General features: G+C 44.7%; 1 protein-coding gene across 1 annotated transcript in view; it reads right to left on the bottom strand.

Annotated features, from left to right (window-relative positions):
• Positions 1 to 931: 931 nt before the first annotated feature.
• FAM110C (family with sequence similarity 110 member C) overlaps positions 932 to 20,019 on the bottom strand; it is a 56,319-nt gene continuing 37,231 nt past the window's right edge. Inside the window, exons 2-3 of the transcript XR_009557299.1 lie at positions 4,178 to 4,235; positions 932 to 3,171 (exon numbers count right to left, since the gene is read on the bottom strand). The gene's annotated coding sequence lies outside the window, so the exon portion shown is untranslated. The remainder of the gene's footprint in view (positions 3,172 to 4,177; positions 4,236 to 20,019) is intronic.

Here is a 20,019-nt window from a genome sequence, read left to right on the forward strand (position 1 = left end):
AACGCTAGCACTTCTGCCTCAGTCTCCAATGTTCCTTTCACACTACAATACCCGATGCCTTTGGGAACAGTGGTTTTTTTGACTAATATATTGGCATGCCATGCTCAATTCTATTCACTCCAATGGGAATGGCGCGACACAACAATGAATCATAGGACAACATTGCTACTCCGCCACCCTTTCCGCACACCTGCGCTTTCCTTTCCCTGTGAAAATGGCGGGAAAGAATTGTATGCAAGTATGCCAGCCCAAACTTCATCACTTTACTCCCTCAATTTTCCAGAGCAGTTTGCTCCATTTCCCTAACTATTAATTTCCACATTATATTTGAGCTTTTCACATGACATAAGAGCCACTTCCAGAAAACTTTAGGCATAAAGAGCACATTTCTGTGTTATTTCATTCCAGAAAAATAATAATCTGTTGACAGCCCCCTTAAGCTGGAAAACTGAGGAAGCTGGTTTCTGGAAATATATATGTATGTGGCATCAGAGGAGGAGGAGGCTGTGCAGCCTTCCGCTAGGCCACACTGGTCCCCATGGCAACTCCTGACGCTCCCCCAAGGCTGTGGAGGAGGATGATAGCTGACAAAGGGGGGGGGGAGTGGACAGGCGAGTGACATGGGTCAGTGGGACGGTGTGGGAGGGGGTGCCCTGAACTGCCCTCCTAAAATGTTGAGAGGTATGACATTTTCATCATAGGCTTCAGTCTGTGGCCTCAGCAAGGTTTCATTCTGGACTACCACTGCTAAGGCTGGCCATGGGTCTATCTTCTACATAGCTATGCATTTGAATTTAAATTGCTATTGATGAAAGCAGGAATTATCTCCTTGTCCGAATCTCCTTTCCATCATGTGCGGTAAACATCTATGCCTGCTGCTACCAACGTCTACTATATTTCTCTGGTGCAACATTTGCTGAACAGAGGTAGGAACCGGAATATACTCCTTGCATGTTAAGACTGAGACTGCCATCTCCAAAGACAGCCTTCTGATTTGCAACAATAAATTGCTTTGCAGCAAATGCTGCAAATAATTGTTTTCAAATCAAAATCAAAACAAAGCACTTGCACCTTCTAGAATGGCTGGATTAATGCCAAACCCTTTGATATTTACTAAAGTAATTTTCTTCCTCCTTTGGTAGCTCACAGTGAGGAGTTGCTCAGCTAATCAAGTGCTTTCAAAGAATCTAAGTCTTAGCTAAAGGCTGCTCACGAATTGCTTAAATAATGCAGAGCCCTTGATGAGAGAATATAAAGCAGAGCAGAAAAAGCCTTTGGTTTGGTTTCGCTTGATGTAAATAAGGAAACTGACCCTTACAGCTGATACTTCAAGTGAAATTAATGGGGCAGAAGGTTTCGGTTTACATCCTTCCTGCCAAATCACAGAGCTGGAAGGGGTCTTGTTAGTCCAAGTCCTTGTTCTATAGCAGGCAACCCAGAACTAGAGAATCCCTAACCGATTCACCACGAATCTAGACACGTGGGTTCTATTATTGAACTGCTGCTCCCATCAGGAAGGCAGTCCTAATGTTCAGCCCAGATCTACGCCCTTATAGCAATCTCTGCCTGCCCACCACCAAGTGCTGCTGTACACAGCTGACCAAATAAAAGAAGGTAGCCCAGCTTTAATAAAGAATTTGGTTGTAAACTCTGGGATTTTTAAACTTTGGGATTTTTAGCTTTCCAATGGAAACTGTGTATCTGAAGAAGTGTGCATGCACACGAAAGCTCATACCTATGACAAATTCAGTTGGTCTCTAAGGTGCTACTGGAAGGATTTTTTTATTTTGTTTTGACTGCATCAGACCAACACGGCTACCTACCTGTAACCAATGGAAACTAGATGAGGCTTGCACGCCACTTTGCATTATTATTTCATTTATTTATTTTTAATTTGAATCATTTTTTCATATTTATTTTTTTAAGAAATCTCTAGGCGGTTCTTCTGCAGCCTATCTTAAAACATCAAATTGAACAACGCAAAATATCCAAATAAAACACACAGAGAGACAGAGAGACAGAGAGACAGAGAGACAGAGAGAGAGAGAGAGAGAGAGAGAGAGACCGAAGGAAGAGAATCAGTGATTGTATGTGACTGCATCTGAGTAGTTTGTCTCCTTCTGTGGAAACAGATATATATACATCTACAGTGGTATATATAGGACTGTATATACATATACAGTGGTATATATAGGACTCCAGTTACACCACCCTGGCTCTGATTTATTGCCGTATATTAACTATCCAGTTTCCTGTGACAAATACAAAGCTCTCTAAAGTGGAACAATGGAAAAGGCATGGACATCTAGGATTTATTTTTTTTAACAACAACAACACACACACATTTGTCTCAACTTATTTCTGAGTTGTGAATCATCCAAAGAGGGATGACAACTGATGGCGGATACAAATGCTATGTAAAACAATCCCACCACATATTCCACAGCCACATTGCGAGCCCAGAGGAACTGTCAGAGCATCTTTCAAGACTCGGGAATCTGAAAGAAAGGGTGGGGGTAGTTAACTTTTCCCTGCCAGAGGAAGAATAGGAGTCATTTTTAGCAAGCAAGAGTGTGTGCAGGGAGCAGCCAAAGCAACAGCCCAGCAGTTCTGTTTCGAAGACAATATTGCACTCTGGCTTGCTATCGCATTTATCTCCCACCTTTTCTCCAAAGAGCTAGAGGTGGTGTACATGGTTTACCCCACACCCCTTTTATCCTTACAACACCGCCCCCCCCCCCGGGAGGCTATTTGTTCGTGGCTCAAGGTTACCCCATGAGCTTCATGGCTGAGTAGGGATTTGAACCCAGGCCTACGAGGTCCTAGTCCAACATGCTAACTACGCTGGCTCATACTGAATTGCACACTATGAACATGCCCTCCAACATTTCTCTGATGGAAATAGGGACGTCCTGTTTAATAATAATAATAATAATAATAATAATAATAATAATAATATTTATACCCCACTCATCTGACTGCTTTGCCCAGCCACTCTGGGCAGCTTCCAACATATATAAAAACATAAGGAAACATTAAACATTTAAAAACTTCACCAAACAGGGCTGCCTTCAGATGTCTTCTAAAGGTTGTATAGTTACTTATCTCCTTGGCTCGAGGGTTGCATCACTCCATAGCCTCCAACATTTATTTGATGAAAATAGGGACATCCTAAGGAAAAGCATGTATAGAAGTGAGAGCTGGACCATAAAGAAGGCTGATCACCGAAGAACGGATGCTTTTGAATTATGGTGCTGGAGGAGACTCTTGAGAGTCCCATGGACTGCAAGAAGATCAAACCTATCCATTCTGAAGGAAATCAGCCCTGAGTGCTCACTGGAAGGACAGATCCTGAAGCTGAGGCTCAAATACTTTGGCCACCTCATGAGAAGAGAAAACTCACTGGAAAATACCCTGATGTTGGGAAAGAGTGAGGGCACTAGGAGAAGGGGACGGCAGAGGATGAGATGGTTGGACAGTGTTCTCGAAGCTACGAACATGAGTTTGACCAAACTGCGGGAGGCAGTGCAAGACAGGAGTGCCTGGCGTGCTCTGGTCCATGGGGTCACAAAGAGTCGGACACGACTAAACGACTAAACAACAAGGAAAAGCAAGACATTCTGGGATCAAATCAGAAACCAGTATGGCTTCTGTAAATCTGGGACTGTCCCGGGAAACTTTGAGGGACACTTGGATGTCTGTAATGCACTCTTTTTGTGTTATGACAGCTATTTCTAACTAAGAGTAAATCTTCAGTACAATCCGTTTACCAACTTCGGTATTCTTATTCAAATCCTCCTTTTAATTTTGAAAAAGACTCATTTTCCTTTACCTCACAGGGCTATCTCTCTACTCTTACCTCCTTCGTTTTCCTTCTTGCTTTGTCTGCTCTGCAGGCATCCGTCACTTATTGGATACCCAATAGCAGGAGCAGCAGGGACTATGGTGGATAGTGTTGACTTTGGGTGGGGAGCCTTTGCTGGCATTGAATGGGAGCATTTCTTCCACTGCAAATAGTAGGTGCCCAGTCTGGGTCAGGAGTGCTGCAGGAACTGAAACTGCTCTGCTCTACCCTTATCAAGATCAGCCCCTTTGTGCTCACAGCTCACTTTAAAAACAAAACAAAAAACAAACAAGCCCATTTACGCAACTGCTAATTGTGTGAAGAGTGCCTTACCTAGTTTGGCCTTCGGTTTTAAAACAGCTGGTTTTGTTCTCTTCTCACACCCGAGGCACTGAAAGAGATTGCCACTGGCACATCAGAGAACTCCGTGTACACATTCCCCCTTTAAAATATTAGAAGAATCTCATTTATAAAAAGATAGAGTGAGGAAAAAAAGAAAGAAAGAAAGAAAGAAAGAAAGTGATAAAGAAAAGAAAAATACTGTTACATTACCATACATTAATATAAAGGTAAAGATAAAGGTACCCCTGACCGTTAGGTTCAATCGCTGACGACTCTGGGGTTGCGCTGCTCATCTCGCTCTATGGGCCGAGGGAGCCGCCGTTTGTCCGCAGACAGTTTCCAGGTCATGTGGCCAGCATGACTAAGCAGCTTCTGGCGAACCAGAGTAGCGCACAGAAATGCCATTTACCTTCCCACCAGAGCAGCACCTATTTATCTACTTGCACTTTGACTTGTTTTCGAACTGCTAGGTGGGCAGGAACTGGGACCGAACAATGGTAGCTCACCCCATTGCGGGGATTTGAACTGCCGACCTTCCGATCGGCAAGCCCTAGGCTCTGTGGTTTACACCACAGCACCACCCGTGTCCCATACATTAATATACAGATGTGTATATTGTTTTTTATCCTAATAAACATATAACTGTCAATAACCTAATATATTCTGTGTAAACTAATTCCAAATAACATTGTATTTATCCAAAGAAACTCTGCAGCTATAAGCTGTCCGTTCACATGTTGCCAATGTTGTCATTTGGTTAAGGGGAATCCTATCTCTATTCTTCCAATACTGTACATCAGTATCAGTCTCTGGGCCACACTTTGTACATCTTTACAACCACAGAAGAAAAGATGCAGTCGCTTCCTTACAGCTGATCTAGCTTCTTTTTGTACATGGGACTCAGATAAGAACTGTCACACTCTTGGTTACAGGTAGGTAGCCGTGTTGGTCTGGGTCGAAGTAAAATAAAAAAATTCCTTCAGTAGCACCTTAAAGACCAACTAAGTTTTTATTTTGGTATGAGCTCATACCAAAATAAAAACTTAGTTGGTCTTTAAGGTGCTACTGAAGGAATTTTTTTATGTCACACTCTTGACATTTATAAGTATGGGGCAGCGGCAAACCCTATCTGAGATCTTCATGTCCCAACAATCCATGCAAGGATGCAAAGGTAAAAAGCTCCAGAAACAAACCAGAAGCTATTAGAAGAGTCATGTTTTTCCTCTGCCTCCTCATACCTCTTAGGAGACCTTCCTCTGATTAGTTGACATGAAAAAATAAAAATAAAAACCTTCAAGAACAGCTCCATTCAACACCGTCCATGCGAGTTCTGTTTCTGCTTAGGCAACTCTGAGCCACAAGGCCAGACTGATGGGTGGTGACAGTAAACATTAGCCTAGCCCTTAATTTCTTAACTGATATGATTGAAACTCCATTTTGGTATTGCTTCAGCAATGTTGCCAAGATTGCTTTTAAAATATTTAACTGCTAATTCATCCATCCCTAGTGTTCCTTTTTAAAAAAAATAAATAAATTACATCTAAAGCTTCCTTTAAAACCCAGAAACCATACCATCAAATTTGCTTCTATTTCTGACCCTTATTGCGCACTTGAAATTTATTTGCTCAGACATCCTTGTGGAAGAATCACTTACCTTGCTTCCAGTGCCGAAAGGAGATATTTAATTAAACATCAGCTCAGTCAAAATAAAGCCTGGAGCAGTATTATTCTCTGTAAGACATCTCTGTCTACGTTCTAGCAGCTAAATATGGTAGTGCCTCCTCCTATTCAGAGGCAGCTTTTAAGAAATTCAAGTGCTGCTTATTTTAGAAAATTCAAGTGCTGTTTTCTGGGAAACTGTTTGAAACCCTTTTCGGAGATTTTGAAATGCCTTAGCTCTAATACAGCATGCGGTTTCAGGAAAAGCATCATCAACACCCCTAGATATCACTGGAACGACTGGGATGCATCAGAGCTATAAATCCCGTGAAACTACTGCAGGAGATATCTAGGACTTTTGTTTTTGATCAAGGCAGAAAGAGCAAGAAAGGAGAAAATAAGGTACTCAGATACGATCAGGGATCTTTAGAACTGAGCGCACGAATCAATTTTGCTAAAGCTCTGAGTTAAGATTCCGGATTCTGATCTTGTATTTTAAGTTTAGGACACCCACTCTGTGCCCAGGGACTCACGACACAAATGAGCATCTTGCACTCTAATGGTGGATTAGAAGTCTGTCCGTAAAGGTGAAGCAAACTGGGAAGAGTCTTCAATGTAGGAGAAAAATGTCCATGTTTGCAGAAAATTGGACAAGGAAAAAAGAGAAAATGCCTCACCCCAAAAGAGGATGCAGGATTGCACAAAATCTGCATGTGCTAATTGATAACCATAGAAGCAAATTTAGAAATTGTTACCGTAGTTCAAATAGAAATGTGGTACATCTCACTGCGGCGAGGAAGACGGTCGCCACATGACCTGCTCAGCCTGCGATTGAGGCACTAACTGGTGCTGGGGAATGCCAAGGCTCTACTGCCCCTTCTTGCAGTGGTCTTAAACTGAACATGGACTGGGCAGGCTTCAAACAGAGGACTGTCCCCTGTAAAATGGGATACATGCAACACCAAGCAGGAGCTAATGGGACTGCCATAATTGGTGTTGCTGGTTGAATAAGACCAAGGTACCAGGAGTGTGATCACACCATGGGTGCCCGGGCCCGTGGGTGCCATGCAGTGTGCATGGCCCTGGCACCAAAATTTGTGGGAGCCCGGCCCCTTCGTGGGGAATTTTGTCGGTGCTTGGGTACCCAGGGCCCCAGGGAGTTGGCACCTATGCAAGGTGACCTCAGGGATATGGGGGGGCTGAGGCCATGATGAATGGCTTTAAATTTTGAAAAGGGCCTGAAAGCACATGGCCAGCCAGCCAGTATAATATAGGTTTATCTGTTAGGATCATGCCTGGCCAAACCAAACTCCATGTCTGAGTTGGTATTTGAACATAGGTCTCTCCAATGCAAGTTTGTATTGCGCCCCCAATGGCAAAGTGGTGTGTCACGCATGTTCCCTTGGATGTGGTAGCCCTCCAATAGCCTGTTTGAGATCAGCCAGTCTGCAGGCTGAGGCAGAAGTATCCAAAGAGAGGGCACACATGCCCAATGCTTGATCCTCAAATGGAGGAGGTATCAACCCTCTCCCTTCCTAGTCTGAGGAGAAATATTCTTTGCTTCCTCCCAGATCAGGCTGGAAGATGTTAACATAGTTAAGCGTCCTACTCTGTGGTCATCTCTGGCTACAATTGATGGCAAAGTGCTGACAAAAATATTAGATTAATTGTTGGTTTGGTCCAGCAAAGTCGTTGTGTTCCCCTGTCTTCTGAAATAAACCAGAGGTCAAGTTGCACCAGTGCTATTTTTCTAGAAAAAGAGGTGCCGGAACTCACCGTGAACTCACCCTTGTTCTCTTATAATGGCAATGGCGCCCACCTGAGAGGTGCCGGAACTGAGTCCCTGTGAGTTCTAGCTGAGAAAAGCCCTGAGTTGTACCTTGGTGTATGTTAAACCCAGGTGTAGTAAACTGACACCAGCTTTACTGCAGCTCATATGGTAAAAAGGTAAAGGAAACCCTGGACGGTTAAGTCCAGTCAAAGGCGACTGTGGGGTTGTGGCTCTCATCTCGCTTTCAAGCTGAGGGAGCCGGCATTTGTCCACAGACAGCTTTCCGGGTCACTTGGCCAGCATGACGAAACCGCTCACAACGGAACACCGTGACGGAAACCAGAGCGCACGGAAACACCATTTACTCCTATGAACAAGGGTGGGCTTGGTGCAAGGTTGGGGCCATGTCGTTGCTGTACCAGCACTCTGGCAACGGCAACCTCACTGGTGCAACCATGCAGCTCCAACCTTGCTACTGTGCTGCAGCCTGTTGAGGATGCGGCAGGGACCCCAGAGTCAGGCGTTCAGCTCCACCCCAACGCCACATATGATTCTCCTGCCTTAGATATCAGGTTACCAGCTCAGCATCCTTAGATGGAGTGATCTTTGCACCAACCACTCTTCCATTTTCTGTATTTACCAGGCACTTAAACAAAAGGAGCTCCCGAGGCAATGCAATGACTCACAAGGAAGTCAGTTTAGCCACAGTGAATTGAAGCCTCATAATAAGTCCATTGAACTGTGATGACAGCTGCAGCTGGAAAGTGTTATAACATGTGCCCAGAGAGCTGCTGCAAAACAGGGCAGGAGGAGAAAGGAATGAAAACACAAGTCTTAGGGAGTCAAGGCAGGTTAAAGTTTCAGTGGCAAGAAAGAGAAGCAATGCGGAATAAAGTGAATGATACAATACGTGAGGCAGAGTGAGTGGTTTGTTTAGACCAGTGTTTCCCAAATTTGGGTCTCCAGCTGGGGCTACAGTTCCCATCCCCCCTCACCACTGGGCTTGCTAGCTAGGGATAGTGGGAGTTGTAGTCCTAAAACAGCTGGAGACCCAAAGTTTAGGAAAAACTGGTTTACACCAATAATAGGGGATCTGTCCTCTCCCCGTTTTTGCTAGTGATTCAGATCCTGAGGTGGATAAATGCGCTGCATGATGAGCTAAAAGCATAAGAATCACATTGCTGCATCAGGCCAAAGGCCCATCAAATCCAGCACTCTGTTCTCACAGCAGCCAATCAGATGCCTACAGGAAGCCAACAGGCAGGACATGGTTGCAATAGCCCTCTCCCAACTGGTGAGTCCTAGCAACTTATTTAGAGGCATACTGTATCCAACAGTGCAGGGTTTCCCAAACATGGGTCTCCAGCTCTTGCTGGACTACAACTCCCATCATCCCTAGCTAGCAGGACCAGTGGTCAGGGATGAAGGGCATTGTAGTCCAAAAACAGCTGGAGACTCAAGTTCGGGAAACCTTGCAACAGCGGAAGTGGAAGAATAGCCATCATGGCTAGTAGCCACTCTTCCTCTATGTATTTGTCTCTAATCTTCTTTTAATTCCATCGGAGTTGGCGGCTGTGACTACCTCTTGTCGGAGCAAGTTGCGTAGTTTAACTACATGCTGGGTGAAGGGAGTCCTTTCTTTTGCCTAACCTGAATCTTCAAACATTCAGCTTCCTTGGATGCCTGTCCCTGGGTTCTAGAATCACAAGAGAGGAACGGAGAGAGAAAAATTCTCTTTCTGTTTTCTCCACTTTTAAATCGGTGGCTTACTGAAGTCAGAGAAAGGGTTTCCCACTTGAAAGATTTAGCTGCAACTCTACTCAGCCTGGATAGCTCAGTCGGGTTGAGTGTGGTGCTGATAATGTCAAGGTTGTGGGTTCAATTCCTGTATGGGACAGCATTGCAGGGGTTGGGACTAGATGGCTCTCAAGGTCCCTTCCAACTCTATGATTCTACTAGCTATGATGGCTTATGTACGCTGCCTCCAATATCAGAGGCGGCATGCTCTTATATTCTTCCGCATGCGTCCATTCAGGCATAAGCCTGAGTTCCTTTGGGTTCAAAGGGACTTGTTCCTAGGTAAGCAAGTATAGGATCACAGCCTTAGGCAGTATATTAACCTGCCAATTTCTCTCCTCTTAGAGAGGCCCCTGCATTTTGTAACACCTTCATGGGAGGTGTGGAGTTGCAGTGATAGGAGATGCTCCCTTAAATATACTCAGAGTCAAGAGTGAATTTCATGCTCTTTATTCGGCTTGTACCCAGTAGTAGCAATAGAAGAAGAAGAGAAGAAGAATGGCTCTTTCCCCAAAACTTCTGCTTATATACATTATTTACACAATGGGCCTTGCGTGATTGGCTACTTCAGGGCTGCACCTGCGGGCCAATCAAGTCACAGATTGACTTCCACCTGGAGCTGGATTGGGTTGCTCCTGTGGACCAATCAACAGTACATAACACTTCCTCTGCTGAAATGCTTCTTTCCTCCCCAAAAATTATCCTGAGAAGCCGTGAGCCCTTTTCCATGCTGAAACCGGCAGTGACATTTAGCAGAAAGAAACGCCGAGCTTTCAAAGCAGCTGGGAAACCTTCTGACAAATTGTTAGCACACTCCTCTACTAGAAAAAAAAAGTTCATCTTGTGCCCCTTAACCCTCTATCCTTTTTTAAAAAATAAATCCTTACATCAGTAAGGCAGTGACTCAGCGACAATGAAGAGTACATGCTGGTTAATTTGAGGCCAGCTGACCTTTGCAAGTGAATACCTCATCCGCTAGGAAAGTGGGAAAATGTAGCTTTATAAAGGCCAGCAGCGCCATTATGTTGGAGGCATATCAGCAGCGCAACAGGAAGACAAGCCTATTGAACTGATACCCTTATCTCATTTAGAAAAGCCCTCCGTCTTAAAAGAGGAATTCTAGCAAGAGGGAGAGAGTTCCCTGCCTGCCTCCCCCGGAGAGGAAAATCTGCTGAATTAATTGCCCTGTTTGTTGGACTTCAGCAAAACGCAGCTCCCCACTCACGCTGCAGCAAGGGCTAAGTGGTTCTGATAACAAGCTGTTTCTCCCTCACTTCCTATCACCCCGGTGCTTGCATGAAGCAAGCCAGAAATAGCATTACATCTGGAAATTCCTGAACGAATCATTGGATTAATTCCCTAGAGGAGCCTGGTACGACACCTCCAGTCTGCCTGCTAGCACTCGGTGAATCAATATATCCTGTTATTGCCATCAGCAAAATTTCTGTTATTCGCATAATTAGCTTTTACACTGCAAACAAGTTTTTTTTAAAAAAAGGTTCCTTTGAAAGTGAGATGCTTAAAATAGCTGGATTTGCATTCCCATCATCTGGCCGAAGCAAGTATCTCTGTGCAATTGAAAAGTAGACAGTTAACAGATAAAATGGATTGGTTGTAATAAATGGCATTATTTAGATGTAAAAATTCTGCCACGTGCAACTTATCAGTCACTGAAGCCCCTTCATGCTTATAAATCAGGTAAATGTTCCCTTTTAGGAAACTCCTATAGCACAGGAGCCTTCGTAGTGTCTGGATGCAGTCTTTTATTTTTGGCATATACAGTGGTGCCTCACAAGACTAATTTAATTCATTCTGTGAGTCAATTCGTTTTGCCAAAAATTCGCCTTGTGAATCCCATCTAAAAAAATTTTTTTTGCCCATAGGAACGCATTAATTGAATTTCAATGCATTCCTATAGGAAATTGCGATTCGGTAGATGAATTTTTCACAAAACGAATTCGTCTTGCGAGGCAACCTCCGATCGCAAAACCCATTCGTCTAGCGAAAAATTCATCTAGCAGGGCATTCGTCTAGCGAGGTACCACTGTAATATTGAGGTGAAAACCATGAATGGAGAACGGAGGCTACTACGCACCATTTGGGTGATGTAAAGAATTAATAGAACTTGAAAACAAAGCATGTGTTTCAGTAGGGCTCATAGGGAGCAACAGGCTGGCTTTAGTGCAGAAGAAGAAAGCCACTTTGTGCTGAAATATTCATTCATGGTATTTAGCTCAGAACAACAGGTTCACTTATCTATTTTAATAATGCAATGACATGTTTTACAAAGTTTTCATATTTGCTGCAAGCCACACAGAGTGGCTGGCGAAACGCAGCCAGATGGGCGGGGTATAAATAAGAAAATTATTATTACTATTAAAATGATGATTATTGAGATTTCTTACCCGTCCTTCACCACAAGGCTCCAGGGTGGGTTACAACATTAAAATACACAATTATTAAACAAATACCATAAAATAGGTGCAACGCAATTGAAAGTATTTACATTTATAAAAAACCATTAGAAACATGTCCATATATATATATATATATATATATATATATATATATATATATAATAGAAGTGTTAATAATAATAATAATAATAATAATAATAATTTATTATTTATACCCCGCCCATCTGGCTGGGTCTCCCCAGCCACTCTGGGCGGCTTTAAAAATAACCCATGTATAAAAACAGTTAAACAAAATAACATCTCTGTGAGACAGGGACAGTGGTTGACTTTGGGCTCTCAAATTTCACTGGTGCCCCATGAAACGCTAAAATTCAGGACCCCCCACTTCTCACGCTCCTTCCTGCAGCATTGTTATGGCACCCCGTGCAGCATGGCACCCAGTGCCACCAGGCCCGGCTCTAGGGGTAGTCTCGGTGGCGCGGGGTGCGCTGCGCGGCAAAGCCGCGCGGAAGCCGTACTGTGCGCTGCGCCCACCCACCGGGGGGGGCGCCGGAGTGATCTCCGCGCCACGGCGCCAGGATGCCTGACCGGCTTGAGACGGCCCTGAGTGCCACCCTAAAACCATCTCTAACAGGGATGGGAAGATTCAGACCTGGGATGTTCCCCCTGACTCTTGGGACTCTCTCTAGGCCAGGCATCCCCAAACCCTCCAGATGTTTTGGCCTACAACTCCCATGATCCCTAGCTAACAGGACCAGTGGTCAGGGATGATGGGAATTGTAGTCCAAAACATCTGGAGGACCGAAGTCTGGGGGTGCCTGCTCTAGGCCATAGCACCCCAAACCACAACTCTTACCAGCCCTGCATTCAGTGGCATGGGAAGAGGGGTGCGGTGGGTGCAGACCGCCCTGGGTGTCATCACTGAGGGGGGGGGTGACAAAATTTATTTTTTAAAAAAGTTGGGCTCACAACAAATGTTTTTGTTGAAAAAATATTATTTAAAACTTTGTCTGACAATTAATTAACCTCAACAAGTCAATATAATACATATTGAAACTTTAGTTCAGTCAGCAAATGCAACAAAACGTGGCTGAACTCGACGCTGTGTAGTGGAGAGTGTATGTATGGATGGGGGTGTGTGTGTTTCTTTCTGCCAATTCGTTGAAGTCTGTCTCTGAAGTTTGTATTTGGGCGAGACGTAAACAACTGGTGACTCATCATCACTCAACCCACAACCAACCCCATCCGCTGCTGTGCTGCTCAGTCACCCCACGTCGTTCTGTTGAGTTAGTTGTGCATTATTACTGAAGCTTATAAGTGCCGTGCTGAATTTATTTTTGTTATATTTTTTCGTTCATTGATTCATTGTGACCATCCTCTTCTCTATGATATTAAGTTTGGTAAGTAACGTAAACATTATGATGCATGTTGTTTGTTTGTACTTGTACGTTAAGCCAAAGCTACAAAATAGCGAAATTAAGTAAAAGATGTCATTCATAAGAAATTCCCATCGCGAAAAAAAGGTTTTAAGTGCTTTTGCTCACAATGTTAAGTAAATAAACCAGAAAATAACACTTGCAACTGTATCTTATTTTTCCTTTTTTTAATAATCTCAATGTGTTGGGGGGGGGGGTTGACAAGAAGTTTTCTACACTGGGTACCCACTGGTGGAGGAAGAGGAGTGCGGGGGGAGTGCCCCACCCCTAGCAGCGCAATCCAAGTGGGGTGCCATTGCACCTGCCCCCCTGCCCACGCTGGGCGCCATGCCCCCACAGGCAACGTGCCACATCCCCAGGACACACGCCACACCCCTGGGGTGCGTGCCAGCCCCGCCCCTGCCTGCTCTCCGCCCCCCAGTGCCGGAGCATGAAGCTCTGCCACTGTGGGTACCACCTGACCTTGCTACACCACTGCCTGCACTGCATTCTCCTGGTGAGTTTTTGCCTGGCTGGAATGTGTCCCCCAGGGCTGACCATGCTTCTGGTGTGAATGTGAAAAAATTAGCCTACTGTACAAAGGCAAGATTCATATTTGTTGCTCAAGCTGCTTTTGCCTTTGGTCCAACCCACCATTGGTGTGTAGTCCCCAGAAGGTTGCCGAGAAAAGAACATGGCATTTTATTTTTCAGCCGGAACTCGCCGGAACTCCGTACCAGCACCTCACAGGTGGGCACCATTGCCATTCTAAGAGAACAAGGGAGGCCTTCATGGTGAGTTCCAGCACCTCTTTTTTCTAGAAGAATCGCACCGGCTCTCAGACTGAAAAAGGTTTCCCACCTCTGCTCTAAGACTTGGGTCTTGTAGGGAGCGTTAAACTGTGCACATTTTTAATTTAAACCATTTAATATCGTAACAGAGGGACACGTGGTTACTACTGAAAGCTTTAAAAAGGAGAATATTTTCTTCAACAGTTAGCTTCTTCTTCTTTTCTGCTAACCCAAGCCACAGTCAGTTGTGACACCAACAAAACCCTTTCCCAGTTTCCAGTAAGTTAAGGTTGCTTTACTAGTTCAGAGGGTGTTGATTTCAGTCCGATAAGCCACTGTTTCCTGTGATGACTTCTACACACACACACACACACACACACACACACACACACTCAAATGTCCTTGCTGCCAAGCCTTGACTACCCTTCAGAAGGCTGAAAATCAGAAAGATGTTAAGCTGCAGTGCTATATCCACTTGGAGAAATGCCCTTGAACCATTCTATTGTATTGTGTTGTTCACAAATCAGAGGAATATGAGAATTAACTGGTGTGTTAAGCTGCTGAGTCCTCTTTCTCCTTCCTTGTTGGCTACTATGGTGCAGCTGTCTTGTTTTTCTCGGTGTCAAGAGCACTAGTTTTGAGCTAGATGGAGCAATTTAAATGGTCTAACAGGGGTGCCTGTTGAAAGTACCCAAACCCATAATTAAGACCCCCTCTTTAGAGAGGAGCAGGGAAGCATTGTCCCCTTCCATTCCTTATAAAAACATCCACTCTCTCATTGCCAAGTAGGAACAATGCTTAATTGTTTGATTTTGCCTTTCACAGTATATATTTGCCTCGACCCAAAGCACACCTGTGCTGACGGAGATGAATCGACTTCGGTGGGTCATGCCAGCACAAGCTGCTAGGACTGCCATTTGTGTGTGTGCTTATAAAGCAGTTACAGCATCTGGTTATTCTCTTTCCAATAGCAAAGCCTAAACGTATGGCAAAGGGGCGGCAGTTGACTCAACCGATTGAAATTAGTCAACTGTAGCTTTGTGATTATGTTAAAATTAAAGGGAAGCCAAAACCCAATATGTCTTTTATTACAGCCCGGAGCTAGTTTGCTTCAGATTATGAAGGCGTGCAAAGGAGGCAGCCTGTCATTTTGGAACTTGCTAGAACTCTTTGCCACATAGGCCTCCCCTGAGGTGGTAAACCAGCACCTGGGCAATACAACTTCAGACTGCAGGTAAATTCTCCTCCATACAAAAACAAAAGAAAAACAAAAACTCAGGCTGGTGCACCCATGAGACAAAATGAGGCAATTGCCTCAGGCAGCAGGACCCTCAGGAGCTGCAGATAACGGTGGCGATCTTTATTCCCCATTTGTTCCTGGTGTCGCTCTTCGCTCCCCACTTCTTCCCTGGAGGGGAAGGGAGCACTATTTTGCAGTTCACCTCAGGTGCCAAAATGTCTTTGGCCCAGCCCTGAACCTTACATATAAAACAAACAGATTGCAAGCAGAAGGCGGTGAGCAGGGAGAGCTCAGTAGCCTTTCCCCTCAAATGCTAGTTTCCTCTTACAATGTGATATATCATCCAAATTAGGTGGCAGGAGGGTTATCCCCCATTTGTACGATGGCATCAGTGCAAATGTAAATGACGACACTTAATTTGTCAGCGAAGGAATTATCTTACAACGCAACTGGTCTGACTGTTTTTCGACAGCCTCTTCTAATGGATTGTAAACTCCTTGGTACAGAATCACAGGCCGGGACCTACAGATATATTCCACACTGACCCCCTCCTCAAACCTATAACATGACCATTCTCTGCAGGGCTGGTGCAAGACTCCACTTCTCTCCCCCAACTTACTTTCAAACAACTTTGTGACTCTGATGATCCTTCTGCCTCCTTTCTACGTTGCTTCTGGTGAAGAGTTTCATTACTCAGAGCTAGGCATAGGGGCGGGCATTCTGAAGATCTCTGCAAGTACTGGGCTGCTAGCGGGTCAGCTAGCAAGTCAAGCAAGTTGACCTCTGAGGTTCCTGTCTCCTTACAAGCACCTAGAAAAATTCCAGCCATTGCATCTCCTACCCTACTGTACCACCTTTGACCGATCTGGCTTCCTGCCATCTATAGTAAGCCGGAGTGTATTTTTGCACCAACAGCAAGGAGGAGAGGAGTAGGGCAAAAGAACCAAAAGATCTGTGAAGCAGTAAAAGCAGGCTACTGCGTATTTTTTTGTTGACACAGAGGCTTTTGAAAAACCCAATCGTGTTTTAAGAACCGGTGAGCTTTCATGCATAGACATAAACAACTGGCTGCTTGCAACCAGACTAAAGGAAAGTCTTATCCCAAAGTCAATGATGTCCACAACTCTGGTCCTTATGGACACATCCTGGCATTGATTTTCAGTCAAGGCTTATGCCTGGCAGTTACAAATGGATCAAGTGAGAAAGGGAAGGTCGGAGGTTTCTGTAACCATTTCCACTTGTGATTCGTTGCAGTTTCTTGGTCTGAGTTGCAGACGACAGTGCCTGACAGAATCAGAAAACCATTGCCAAGTTATAAAAATGGGATGCATTGCTCCTTGGAGAACTAATGGATGTCCATAGAGCAGTGGGCAATTGCCCTTGATATGGGCCGGGCAGTGTGTGTTCTGTGATTAGAGACACTGTACAGAACTGGCAATGCGGGTGAAAGAAACTGACTACCTAGTCTGTCTCCACTACTGCCAGTGCTACACAGCAGAAAAATCAATGTTTGAAGGTCCTGCTTGTGTGCTTTCCACAGGCATCTGACTGACTGTTGGGAAAATAGGATGCTAGTTTTGTGCAGTTTTGTGTCAGAAACACTGATTTTGTGATGCCATCCCCATTTCTGCATGGCGAGTTGTGAAGCCAGGATCCTCTGCAACTACTGCTAACATATTGTCTGCCTTCACTGAGCTGAACAATTGTGGCAACCGCAGTTCTGTTTTACACTTAGCAAGGAATAAGTATAGTATTGCATGGAGCCAGAATCCATTTTGTGTCGCTGCCTTTGCATGCCCATTTTCAGGCAGGAGAGAGAGTATAACCTGTAACTGTGGGAGATCCCAGAGTGCCTATCAGATTCTTTAATTAGTCACTGTTTACCCTGGATCACCTTTCATTTTAATTTTGGTAACAGGAGAATGCATGCAAGGTGTGAGTTCCCATGTGAATGAAATAAATAAGGCACTTATCACATTGCCAGCCTGGGGCTGCAACCACTTATACACTTTTATCTGTGGAGTGTGGGGCCTCTCTAGGCTTTGAAGCCTGGGAACCCAATTATGACTTCAGGGGAACTGTGTGCCCATGCTAGATTTATAAAAGCAGCATTTGAAAAAGCTAAACCTTCAACACCTATCTCCATCTAAAAGTCGCTTCTGAATAGTAGGGTGCAAAGTTCATCTGATTATTATTATTATTAGTAGTAGTAGTAGTAGTATGAGTATTTTTTTACAAATTGCTAGGGAGAGGGACGAGCACCAGGTGAGTGCCCATCCCTTTTTGGGAGTGCTCCCCTTTTTACCTTCTAGTAAGAAGCAGCAACATGGTCATGTGAGTGCTGCCTCCCCACCCTGCTGGCTGCTAATGCTAAGAACTCAATTAGAGTTCTTTGGTAGATCGTTGCCAAAGCTGTGCTAAAGTTCTGTGCCGCAAACCTTGAGGTTTGCAATTACAGTACTGTAATGGATTTGCTTAGCTCTCCGCATTCAAGAGAAGGGACATTTGTTTCGAGAGCTCCTTCTCCTGATTAAGATTATAAGTATTAGATATTTATACGTTTGCAGAGTACTCTAAGCAAATAAAGGCAGGTCCTCCCTGACCCGAGGAATTTGCAACCTAAATCCAGCATGCCAGTTTGTGCGTTCTTGTTTTAAAGGTACGGTCCATAACTTGGCAAGAAAGGTACCTTAAATGTGTCCCTGAGTCTAGGCTGCCGGTGGATAAAATGCAATTATTAATAAAACATCTGCCATTGTAAAGTTTGGGTGCAGCAGTTAAAAGCAAAGTCATTACAGCCTGTCATACTCAAGATGCAATGCCACACAAGTTGTTTTCGGCCAAATTCTTCCTCTTCAATCCATCTTGTTGGAGAGGTGTGTATTTTTTTAGGGTGGGGGGAGTTTTGAGGCTTAATAAACTCACTCACTTTAGAACACTCTGCAACTATCATGTTTCATTTTGCTGCAACATAGTGGCTATTTTGCATTTGTTTCCCTTGCTTGTTTTAGGATTACAGAAGCTGGAGTTAAAAGTGTAACCTCTTTGAGATACCACAGTATTGTGGGACATGGCAGTAAAAGGACCTCTGTGATCCTTTACATCCCAATCCTCTCCCTCCCTCCTTCCCTCCCTCTCTTTGTGGGGAGTGATAACACTGACAGGTCCCTTGCTTCTTGCTGTGCTTTGCCGGTTTGCACTTTTGTTTCTCAGCCTGTCTTTTGATTTAACAGGCACCCCCAAACTGTGGCCTTCTAGGTGTTTTGGCCCACAACTCCCATGATCCCTAACTAACAGGACCAGTGGTCAGGGATGATGGGAATTGTAGCCCAAAACATCTGGAGGGCCCAAGTTTGGGGATGCCTGCTTTAATTCCACTCGCACCACTGAAATGTAGTCCCTCCATCTAACTGATGCACAAAAGGGATTCATAAACATGATGATGTGATCTTCTTTCAGACACATGTTCTTAACCTCAGCTTAGGGCTGTGGGAGGGGTTCAGCGAATGAGACCCATCAGCAGAAGCCCTGAGCGAGGACGTCCACTTGGGCAATGGGGCTTTACCCCCTCCCCAGAATTGGCTCTTGCAGGGCAGAGGTGGCGGTGGTGGTGGGGAGTTAAGAGAGAACCCATGAGCAGCACACAGGGGGAGGAAATGGTAGATAGTTCCATGTGGCAAGCTGCAATGCTTGTGCAGATGGAACATTGGCCATAGCAAGACATTGAATGCCATCCTCTCTCCATTGTGTGTGTGTGTGTGTGTGTGTGTGTGTGTGTGTGTGTGTGTGTGAGAGAGAGAGAGAGAGAGAGAGAGAGAGAGAGAGAGAGAGAGAGAGAGAGAGATTTTCTTAGATTAAAGGCTTCACCAGGGTCCCCAAGGACCCCATGTAAGATGGCGACTACAAGATGCACCTCCTCAGAGACCACTGTGAGGAGGAAGGAAAATGGCATTTCCGTGCACTCTGACACTTGTCACTGTGTCCTGTTGTGCCAGAAGCGGTTTAGTCATGCTGGCCACATGACCCAGAAAGCTGTCTGTGGACAAACGCGGCTCCCTCGGCCTGAAAGCGGGGTGAGCACCGCACCCTATAGTCACCTTCGACTGGACTTAACCATCCAGGGGTCCTTTACCTTACATTTTACCTATATGGAGTGGGAGGAAAAAGGCAATTCTCAGGTACTCTTGCCCTGAGTTTTTAAGAGATTTATAGACCGTCACTAAAACCTTAAGCATGACTGCCTGGCACCCAGTGTTCTATTTAACTTGTCTAAAACAATCGTCCCATTTAATTGTTCAGAACAATAGTGACTCAAATTGTTGGCCAGTAATGCAAATACTCCTCAGGAATCAGCAGGTAGCTTTAAACATGGTGTGAGGCTGGTAAATGGCTTTTTCGCCCTCCCTAAATGGCACTAATGCCTGCAACTACCCAAGATGCGCTGTTTATCAGTGAACTGTGGGGAGCTGAACTAAGTAGCTGTGTAATAAGCATGCATGGCACATTGCCATCCCCTTTTAGGAAACTTTGCAAACAGGAGATACTGTTGACTTTTGTACCGTTGAATATTTCTACTCCGGGACATTGCTGAGGGAGCTAGCCCTCCTTCTGCCTATAATAACTCCTTACTACTGCAACCTTGTAGTCCATTTCCTGCAGCCCCATTCCTGCAGCCTACAAGCGCATGGCACTTAACTCTAGGCTGACAGTGTGGATTAAAATATGTCTGGAACAAAAGTGGTT

The sequence above is a fragment of the Zootoca vivipara genome, chromosome 3, assembly GCF_963506605.1.
Source record: "Zootoca vivipara chromosome 3, rZooViv1.1, whole genome shotgun sequence".
NCBI classification, from domain to species: Eukaryota; Metazoa; Chordata; class Lepidosauria; order Squamata; family Lacertidae; genus Zootoca; species Zootoca vivipara.